Genomic DNA, 11739 nt, shown 5'->3' with positions numbered 1-11739 from the left:
CAATTGGAATTGGAAGAAAGGTAGCCTGAAATAAAGGATATAAATTGTCTGCAGAATAATGTTCTTCAGAATATAATAATATGAGACTTTCCAGCTCACTAATGTATTTGGGGGTAATTTTCCCATTCTTTATGTACAGTAATTATGTGTCCTCCTTCTGGTTCACTCCTGGCAACGTAGAGAATGGAGAGATGTGCTCCCAATCAAGAACCTTATAAACTCTTACAGTCCTCTTCTAGCTTTTTCACACACTGTCATTCACTTGAGGATTTGTTCTAGAAAGGTTGTTGCCAGGTCTGCAGTGTGGTTTTTGAGGGTACCCCAGATATTTCCAGAGATGCTGAGTTAAGGCAAGATCACAGGCCTCTGTGCCCTGCTCATTTTAGGAAATTTGGATTTAATTTTCTCAGATTGAGCTGTATTGTAATGCATATACCCCTAAATATGATAAATGAGAGGTACTAAGGACACAATATTCTATCGTTCTACTTTGCCAGCTGTTCTGGACCAAGCTTTTCACTGGCCTTGGAAACTGGTGACAGCATTCAATTCCCTGTGTGTCTTGTATGTCCCCAGGGAAGTGCATTTTTTTTTCTCATTCTGTTGAGTCAGGTCATGAGTAATGGCAGTGTCAGCTGCTGCTTACGGTTGAATAATAAGGTAATGCTGCCTTAATTGAAAAAATGTTTTTTGGCATGTTAATCCCTGATGTTTCTTCCTGAAACAAGTGTTTCACGAAATTAAAGTTTTGTGTTTTGCGTTTTCTGGTTATCTGTGTCTATAGCTTAATTTGGATTATCTTGGCCTAAAAACCTTCAAGTCTTTTCATTCTCCCTGAAATGTCCTAAAGTCTTCAAGCTCCGTTTTGACTAATAGGCTCACAAGCCAGAAGGTAATTGAAAATGGCCAGCTTCCCTAGCTGAAATAGCTCCCTGCATCTTGGAACCAGACCGTGTTTTCTCTCTTTTGTTTGTAAAATGCTTCTATGTTAGGAATGCAGAAATATTGTCTGGTAAAGGTCCAAACGTAAGTGGCAGGTGGTTCCAATTTTAACATTTGGTGCTTTACAGATCTGCTTTTTGTTACCTTTCGTCACAGTGATTGGCTCCAGTTCTTGCCATTGCTGATAAGCTCTCATGAGGAATTTGAACTGTTAAAAGTAGCAACAAAAAAACTGCCGGTGAACAAAACGAACATGCTGTATGAATGACATTTCAGCTCTAACTTAGTAATTTCCTTACTAATACCTCATCAAATGACAAGTCTGAAGCTGTTTCTAAACAAAAACCTAACAGGTGAGACAACATACTTGTGAAACAATAGATCACTAGAAATCCTAACTGCTGGACTCATTTCATATGGTTAGTTAAGGTGATGCTCGTTCTAGGAACTGGTTGAATTTACAGCCCAGTATACAAACTGAAGTTTCTTACATACTGTACATGAGCTGCAGGGCCAAGTCCAACAACTTATTCTAATCAATCATTTATAGTGTCTAGGTTATGATGTTTTATACGATGGGCTGCTAATTGAGTATACTTTTTGAGTGTCTTCCCTCATGCCTCTTTCAGGAAAAGTTAGGATGGCCTATATGAGTATGTGCGCAGGAGCACTGTTTCAGATGAGCAGCAACATTCAACAAGCACAGCTAAGGGAGTTCTAAGATAAAAGAGAAGCGTAGCTGAGTGACCAGCTGGAGTGTGAGCAGAGGATGAAAGGAGGGTCTTCAGAAGGCTTGGAGATGGGAGGAGGCAGACTGATAAAGAGAGTGTTAGGCAAGGATCAGGATCTGAATTAGTATACAGCATGACAAGAGGCAAAAGAGCCAGCGAATCAATCTATATAATATATAATAGGTGCCAAAAATATGTGATAAAGCAAGTTGCTCTGCTGTTTTATTTGTTACTAAAAAGTATAAAGTATACATTTTCTCCAACCAGATGACTGTAAGTCACGATTAGTCTCATAGTGGCATTTCAAACCTGTTTCATTCTTGCCCATTTACTCAATCAGGAGGGACAACCTGATCTAGGTAGTGTCTGGGTACCCACTACTTAATGATTGACTTCACCATGCTCAATTAAGGATGAGATGTTTTTACATCTGCAGACCGAACACCTGACCTTGAACTCACAGAAGCTTAGCACAATGTTGGGCGTGGCAAAAACAGACTAACAAGGAACACATTTGGGACAGGAAAAACAAAGCGAGTGTATTTGGGTGCTAGATGACAGAACGCGTGATGGTTTCCTGAATTGCGATGATAACCAATAATAAAAAAACATTTGTTAAAATGAATAGCTGTTTGTAAAATAAACAGCTTTGTCATGCAGGAGAGGTGAGCACAAGCAGCTGCGTCTGCTTTTGATTTTTGAGAACTGTTTGTGTGCTGGTGGACTCGGTCGCCGTACCATCTCTCTTTCTGCAGATCGAAGCTGGCAATGTTGAAGCCCCTCTCTCAAGTGTTCTGATTCCTGATTTAGAGTCAATCAATATCCTTCTCCTGGTCTGTGTTTTTATACAGTTTTATCCCCAAGTTGTTTTGAAAGCTTCTTGATCTTCATGGTTGCATCTTTGCTTGAAATGCACTGCCTAATAGATATGCAGAGAGAGTCACTACCTTCCAGAGACAACTGTATTCATTCTGAAATCAAGTGAACTGCTGTTATTGCATACAAAGGCCACTCAGCTCATCATTGTAATTTTGTGTATCTGTATTATTTTAGGTTTGCCACGTCAAAGGATTTGGATACTATGTAGTCATGACTTTTCCATTTTTATTTCATATTACTGTACTTCTGGAGTTGAGTAGATTGTGTATATGACATACGTTTCTGCTTCACAGTATTATGACTACAAGTTCTAAAGCAACAAAATGTCAGCATGAAGCAAGAGTATTGATGCTTTGCAAGGCACTAAGCATAGAGTACAGAAGAAATGTACAGTATGTATACTATTTATAAAACCACTGTTGATAATAGACTGTTGCACTTAATTTCTCCTGTACAGTACATATAGCAGAATTATAAGGATTTGAGCTTTTTTTTTAAAGAAATACAATATACAGTATATTCATTGCACTGAAAATAATATTTTGAAGGGATCATGTTTTAGGGCCATATGAAGTAAAATACTTTTTAAACAGACAAGGAGCTGTCCTGTGTTTGGAAGAAGACTATAAAATTGCTTTAATTGCATGAAGAAAAGACTAATGATAAATGACAATAGCTCATTTTATACTCTGTTGAGTTAGTTTTGCCCATTTGAGTGTTTAACCAAGTTCTCTTTGATACATTTTGGGATTTAGACAGTTTGAAAAAATTTTTAATGTCCATGCAAGTACATGTATTTGTTGATAGCTCATTTAGAAGCAGTGTCTCTTCTTTTTTTTCTTTTAAAATACTGTATACTGTAGATAAGGGGCTTATTCTGTGAAGAATGCACAAGCTTCGGCAAGGCCTTTTAATGATCAAACCATCTTCCCACTTTCCGTGATCACTAGAGTGATGATTCAGTTATCGTACCCCTTAGTATGTTTGCCTGGTCGTTACAGCACAAAACAAGGAACATACCAGCTGCAAAAAGAAAAGATTTAATTTCTCACATTATGTGAGGTCTCTTCGATCACTGATTTGGGGTAAAGTGGACGTTCTTCGTGAGTTTCCAGATATGTAAAGGAGGAGAAGAAGATGTTCTTTAATACATCAGTCCCATCCAGTTTGCTGCAGTGGTCCTCAGCCCTGGTTCTATTGGATCCCTGCATCTGCTTGCTTTGTTTCCACCAGTCTCTTAGCCTCCAGTGCTACCCAGTGCCTGTAACTGACCTGTTTACTGGTTTACTTCTTTTTTCTAAACTCAGTCTGTATTAGTATCAAGAATACCTTTTTTTAGTGTACATTATTACCAACCCCCTCCGATGGCAGGTGGAGCGACGCGCCGGTTGGAGTATTCTCGGTTGCATCTAATGGCAACGTCAGCTCAAAGATTTGGTTCAAACCACCAAATGGAGGCTGGTGTGCTGACAAGCGGACCCTGCTGATGTGGGATTAACGCTAGGATGAGAGAGTGTACATTATTACCAACACCGCTAGCACACAGAGCTTTAGGCCGTAACTTTTCAACTTGCCAATTAGAAATTTGCTTCCTTGTTTCGGACTGAACAGCTCTCTTTTGGTAATCGATTGATGATGAATGGAGAGCAGGTGAGAGTGACACTGTTTCTGATCACTCCCACACTGCTTTCCTTCTTAGGTCCCGTTGGTTATATTTCAGCTCGCTCACCTGAGTGAGGGCAGACCGTAATTAGCACAGGGCTCGTACCAATTACAAATCCCATTCATCTTTTTGAGAGCTGAATGCGATTTTCTAAAAGTCCTCAACAGAAAATTAAAATGAGTTTCATGATTAAAACCCATTGAAATGAGCCTGTGAAATCTCCCAGGATGAAGATTAAGAACCACAGCCTTAGATAACAGGGGCTTATTACTAATTAAAATAGAAGCACATTCATGAATTTTCAGTTGTCAGTACCGTATTGCAAATTAAGAGAAAGCATATTTTTTCATTAACTTATGGAGACATGTTACACTTTAATAACATAATATATAATAAAAATCCCCTATTTCTGCAAAAAAGGCCGCAGTTTGGTTCTTTCAGCTGTTCTTTTGTCATTTAAGTTTGTGTTCAAGTTGAGGCTTAGTTAGGTTTGATTTCCTGCTTTGAAATGTGGAAGACATGAGTTCACTGTAAACCATTTCAGAAACTGCTATTATCCTAAGCTCTGCTCTGGTGTAATCTCTCACATGTCTGAAACAGTCTTCTGTTGACACCCGTGATTTCTCGTCTCATAATAACCCTGCTGTAGAAAAGTGGTTTACCCAAAGACACTACTTTTGCAGCATATTTTGCTATCTAAATGACATTTTGTTTCCTGTGCAATTGGTAGAATAACAATAGTCCCTGGTATTGTGCTTATAGTACCCGTGAAACATCTGTGTTCTATGCTCATATGGTTTAATATAGAACTTTGTCTTTACTCAGCCTGAGATACAGTATGTTGTCTGGATGGATGGATTTTACTTCAAGTAAAAGGACAGGTTGATATGACAATTGCACTGCATGGGATGAATTTTGTGTTAGACTGTCCTAACTAAAGAAATTTTTTTTCCTGCATGGAAACTTGCCTGATCAAGTGTAAACTTGATCCCACTGATCCCACTTGACTCCTCCCCACTGATAGCTGGTGTGTGGTGAGCGTTCTGGCGCACTATAGCTGCCGTCGCATCATCCAGGTGGGGCTGCACATTGGTGGTGGTGGAGGAGAGTCCCCATTACCTGTAAAGCGCTTTGAGTGTATAAGTGTAAGCAATTATTATTATTATTATTATTAAAACATGGCTCTTTGTTGCTGTTGTAGTTTATAGTATAATTGTTGCTAAGTTGGAAGAGAGTTACTTCTGATTGCCACTTTCTAAATAAAATTAAATAAAGGAAAGAAGAGGAATTTTGGATGGCATAAGCATGCATCCCTTACAATAAATAACAAAAAAACTGTGAATGTGAGAAAAGGCGAAATTCAGAAATACTCATTATACAGAACAACGTGGGTTAAAATGAGCTTGCTTTACTTTTAACATTGTCTCAGGTTGCTTGGCAAATTTACCTCAGGCTCTTGTGTTCTTGGCATCTGTTTGTGATATCTCCACTTAATGATCTGGGTCTTTTCAAAATATTGGCATTTTTTCATGTTCACAGTGTTTTTGCTATACTTCATATCGTGGATTACTCTTGAAAATAATATTTTCTTGAAAAAATAGGAAGGTTTTATCTCACATTCAAATTGGCATATACGTATAATCATAGTTCAAGTGGGTAGCTGCGTCAGCATGCGTAGGCTGCAAAGGAACAAGTAAAGGTTTATTCCATGCCGAAAAATGAAGAAAGGAAACACAAATTTTCGGCTGTGGACTCTTTGATGAAGAAGCAGCTATACCTCTGTACCTGAACATACTGGGAAACACAGTCAGAGCAGCATTCAGCCCTGAGGAGTCTGTCAGCTGTTTGTCTTTTGGGCAACCAATGATAGACTTAATTTGAGCCATAACTGAATTGCCAATAGACCGAGCAACTGACCTTGTAGTGGCATTTAATTTCAGCATGCATTAGCAGTTCACAGCATGTCATTTAAAGACAGTCCCACAACAGGATGAGTCGAGGAACAGAATGACGGGATTAGTCTGAGTAAATGTGCCTTATTTAAGAGTCACCTAATGCGACTATAGGAAGATGTCACACTGAATACCAATGAAGCCCTTTCCTATTCACATGTGCTCTAAGTTAACACCATTCAAATAAGAAGTGAACATTGAATTGCCGGCTTAAGAAGAATTTGCATAATTTAGGATGAAACAAAAGCTCCCCTAGTCAGAAGAAATGACTGAAATGCACTCCACCCGCCAGACAATATGGGCAGTTGTGTTATCAGCAAATTAAAAAAGAAAATAAATGATGGAGCATTCTTTTAAAAACCTTTTAAATGGGGAACGTCACTTCTTTTCCATTTTAGTTATGCTCTGTCAGGGATGATAATTTCTGTTTTTTTTTGTCTGAGGATATCACAGCATATACACTTTTCCCAGGGGACTGTATTACTGGAAGTAAAAGATAAGCACATTTACCCAAGGTGCAGCAGCATCTTCCTTTCTTTTTTGATGTTGGCTTTTTTCATGTTATAAATGTACTGAAGCGTGTCTGGGGTTTTATTAGGCAAAGAAATAATTTAATCAGTAACCAGAATGAAACTCAGGACAACCTGCTTTAAGTTCTTTTTATTTACAGAAAACGTGTGGCTGTAATGGTTTTTTCTTCTATTAAGACTTAAGGCATTAATACTGCAGTCAATGGGTGTGAAGAGCCAACTGCTGCAGTGTGCAGATGTACTGTAGTGTAGTTGGACTCTGCCTCACTCATTTCCAACTTCTGGAACAACAGCCCTGCTCTAGCATAAAGTCTCATGAAACCAAACCCTTACACAGCTTTGAAAAGATCATCTGGGAGCCCCGGATCACCCTAAAACCTCTGTTCTCACAAAAGAGAAGGCAAACGAAACAACCAAAGAAGTGCTTGCTCAGTCACACTTCATATTGGAATTAACCAATGTTATCCCAGCTAATTAACACCCGTTCACCATGATTACAATCACTGACAATTCTCTTAACTGATAGGGAATGTCAATTAACTTATTTTTGCAGTATCAATGGCAAATATAGAATACCTTGAATTCCCACATTTCAAATGATAGTTTTAATTCACCTTGGTTTATTTAACAGTGCTGGGTACGGCGTACTTGTTGAGGAGAAAGATTAATTTACAATATTTGTGAAAGTTTAGAAACTACTGTATCTGAACCGAGGAAGGTCAAACCACACAGCAAACATATTAGAATATGATGTCAGACTTCAGAAACCTAAAAAAGAAAACAGCATTATATAGCCAGCAACACACATTCAACTCTAAGGTTAAAATGCATTATATTCTTTAAGATGTTGTATTTGTCACTTCACTATCATCGAGGGTTTCTAAATAATCAAATTAAATTCTAAGTTGTTGGGCTGGGCTCCCAAAGGGAACAATTTAGTGTTGATTTCCTTGATTTGCAAGTCAATATATGAAGTTAATATGATGGCCTTCACATTTCCTGTTTTGAGTCCTTTGAAAATATGTTGACATTTTTCACACCTGCTGTACGTATAATGTGTAATAAGATACATTAGGTTGGTATAGATGGGAAACAAATGAAAAAATGCATTGCTCAATGAACCTTAGAGGAGGGTGAATAAGAAAATTTCCTTGGCAGAGTGAAGAATGTGCAATTTAATTAGCTTTATTGGCCTGGTGGCTTTGGACTAGAATTACACAACATGAATACGAATGGATTGAACAAGGAGAGCAGCCTTTGTAAGGATTTCAAAGGCATCCTTCAGTTTCAAAGGAACTTTAATCAAAAATATATCTTCTTTAAAAGATCTAACTGTGACTTTAAATATCCTTGTAATGTAAACATTAATATAAAGTATTCCATAGCTCATTTATTGTTACATTTTATTCTATGAAAACCTTTTAATTTGATTTTAATTTTATCTTATTTAAAATAATTTCTTATGAAATAACTGTTTTAAAAAAGCACAGAGAAAGAACAGGCAGAGAAAGCACAACATTCTGCAGATTCTGTATAAACATGTAATCTTTCATGGCGTTTAATGTTCTGTTAATTTTTTTAACTATTTTTCCGCCTTAGAAAGTATAGAGTCCGAGAGCCAAGGCAGTGGAATTCATTGGGATTACAACAGTAACACGCTATTGTCGTTTTGGTGCCTGTAGTTTTAAAAAGGCTTGTATGCTCATAGCTTTGCTTTGACCTATTATTCCCCGTCATCGGATTTGTGGTGCTTGGGTTGCATTAAACTGAGCTATGTTTGAGTGAACATATACAGAAATAATGCTTTATGTAAAAAGCAACGAATAAAATATTAACAAAATGATAATCGATATTTTATTTCCCTTTCTAATCGTTAATTTAGTAATTGATTTATATTTGTTTTAATAAATTTTCACGTCGCCCCCATGTAAAAATATAATAATACCAACTGCCCAATAGGTGGAGCTGTTGTATCGACAGAAAGCGCTCGACCGTCGATCGTTTTATTCAGTTTCAAAACCTTACATCTGGAATTCCTATATTCCATCTTGGGGACCAAATAGATTTCCATTCCTTTTTTTCCTTCAGGCTGCACATTACAGCTACAGCCAAACTAACATCATATTCCAAAACAGGTAACAGACATAAAATGTTAGGACAATGTGCTTTTTCAGCTCAGATAACCTGCTTTAACTGCTTTATTGGGCTAAGAGATTTTGTGTAATTCAATTTTCTGTAAATGTATGAGAGAGCCAAAACATGTATGAAAATGTGCTGGACACTTAAAAAGTTCGAAATTAAACATTATTTAGAGGGAATACAGTGCCTTAGACATCAAACACTGCTCCACAATTAAGGACACATTCTCACAAACCAAAGTTAGTCCTTACTGATTTGTAGTTCCCTTCAAAGGATGTGATAAAAAGGTTTATACAAATCAAAATGGTTTTAACCAATTAACAACTCACATTCTTTTTATGTGGTGCTTTATAATTGAAAAAAATAACTTGTCAATTTACAGAATGGTCTTTATTCATAAAGAGTGCAGAAGCAAAAGCACATATACAGGATTTTGGAAGGTACATTTTAGTGTTTCACTGTTTTTTTGTACATTTTCTACCATGTCGCATACTGTATGTTTCATCTTTGGTTGTCTTTTTCCAGTTAAAAACACCACAAAGCTACTAATTATGAAACCAGGTGAACTGCGTTTCAATTAATCTCTCAGCTGTTGAGTGTTTCAACACAAAACCCCCAGAATTTATACTGTAGGTTAAGAGAACTATAAAGTTTTGGATCCCCAATGATCTCTAAATTACTTCATTTAACAAATCGTCCTCGTAATAGATCACAATGACATTGTGATCCAAGTCTTTAGGAATTGCTGATATAATAGTGATCTTTAAGTCCTGCTGGTTTGGGTCACTGCAGAACCAGAGGTGGAGCCTCCAGAGACAGTAAACAAAGAGTGTGCTCACTGATGGTGAAAGCAATGTAGACTCAACCGAATAAAAGAAGGGGCATTTGCAAAGAACCCATTCCCTTCCATCCTTCAAACTCATTTTAGATTCTTTTTTATTGCTCCTGTTTTGATACTTTGCCATTCCCATGAACAGCTCCAACAAAATGAAGCAACAAAAACTCTTCTAAAAAAAAGACATCTCTGAACAGATCGCTGGTTCTCAAACCTGATATATTGCAAAGCAAATTAGCGTGACACAGTACTCTCAATGTAGTTGAAGAATGACTGTGCGCTGAAACACTTGACATTCAGTCCTCAGAAGTATTGTCTGAATTATTTGTTAGAAAGTGGTATTCAATTGGACAAAACCAAGACAAAATCAATTGGAGCAAATGGCAGAACACACCAAGTTGATGAAAGTTATGAAATAACTCAGGTTTGGTTTCATCTGCTTCATGAATAATTGGTATAGTTAAATTTATATTTCACAAGAAATAGCATCATCCAATAATCAGATGCTGTGAGAATGTTTATTGAGTATTTAAGCAGTACATTTTGGCTTAGTCCACTTGGTTAATGAGTAGCCTCCAGGCCATAGGATGAGGAGACTTGGAACCCCAAAAAGAAACAAGTGAACCCCCCAAAACACAGTATGAAAAACTGCGGGAACACTTGTGTCAGATGATTTTTCGGATATATGCTTCTGAAGGCCAATTATATTTCCTTAAGTGCTACAAAAACCTTAATGAGATGCTAGGAGAAGGATCAATTCAAAATAAGTGAAATGAAATTGCTCAGTGGAGAATCCAGATTAGTGTTACACTTTTGCTGAAGTGAAAAAGTAATCAGCTACAGGACAGGATGAGACCTTTCCTGTTAATGGAGAGGAGCTAGAAACTAGAGAGCATCGCCAGTATTTAAATAGCATGGGACGTGAACTGCAAGGATTAAATACTGATTAGAAATAGAAAGCCATCTGAGGAAGGAGTTTTGTTTTCAATCTGAGACCCCAAAGAAAGGCAGCGAACGACGATAGGGTGCAATTCAGAAAGGGAAATGGTGGTAGTGGGAAGGTAGGGGCAGGGCACCTGACAGACCAGAGCTGAGGAGGCCTACAGGAGCAGCCGGGGTCCTGAGGGAGGGACCTGGGGCTGATAATGATAATGATTGCTTACACTTATATAGCGCTTCTCTGGACACTCCACTCAAAGCGCTTTACAGGTAATGGGGACTCTCCACCACCACCAATGTACAGAATCCACCTGGATGATGCGACGGCAGCCATAATGCGCCAGAACGCTCACCGCATATCAGCTATCAGTGGGGAGGAGAGCAGAGTGATGAAGCCAGTTCATAGATGGGGATTATTAGGAGGCCATGATTGATAAGGGCCAATGGGAAATTTGGCCAGGACGCCAGGGTTACACCCCTACTCTTTTCAAGAAACACCCTGGGATTTTTAATGACCACAGAGAGTCAGGACCTGTCTCCTCCGAAGGACAGCACCTGTTTACAATATAGTGTCCCTGTCACTATACTGGAGCATAAGGAACCACATGGACCACAGGGTGAGTGCCCCCTGCTGGCCCCACTAACACCTCTTCCAGCAGCAACCTTAGTTTTTCCCAGGAGGTCTCTCATCCAGGTACTGACCAGGCTCACTCCTGCTGAGCTTCAGTGGGCTGCCAGTTGTGAGTTGCAGAGTGATATGGTTGCAACTGATGGCACCAAAGTTGCGGGGCTGTGTTGGACGCCAGAGATAGAAGGTGTTACGACCATGCACTGCACCTGTCCACACTAATTGCACTCGTTACCTGATTTTCCAGACACCTCCCGTTCCCTCGCTATTTAAACCCTCAGTTCCCACATTTCCTCGCTTTGTATTGGAGTCACTAGCTTGTCAGTTAGCTGCTAGCTCGGTTTGCGTGTTTCCCGAATAACTCTCCTGGCTTTTGACTATGTTCTTTGACCTTCGGATTCTGCTCTTTTTGGATTCTACTTTTCGGTTTTGTTAGCTTACCAAGAAACCAACGAGCCGCATAGGGTCCAGCTTGTTTCACGGCGTTCAGCCTTAACAGAA

Source organism: Atractosteus spatula, chromosome 8 (assembly GCF_055471065.1).
Source record: "Atractosteus spatula isolate fAtrSpa1 chromosome 8, fAtrSpa1.hap1, whole genome shotgun sequence".
Taxonomy (NCBI): Eukaryota; Metazoa; Chordata; class Actinopteri; order Semionotiformes; family Lepisosteidae; genus Atractosteus; species Atractosteus spatula.
This window is presented reverse-complemented; position numbering follows the sequence as displayed.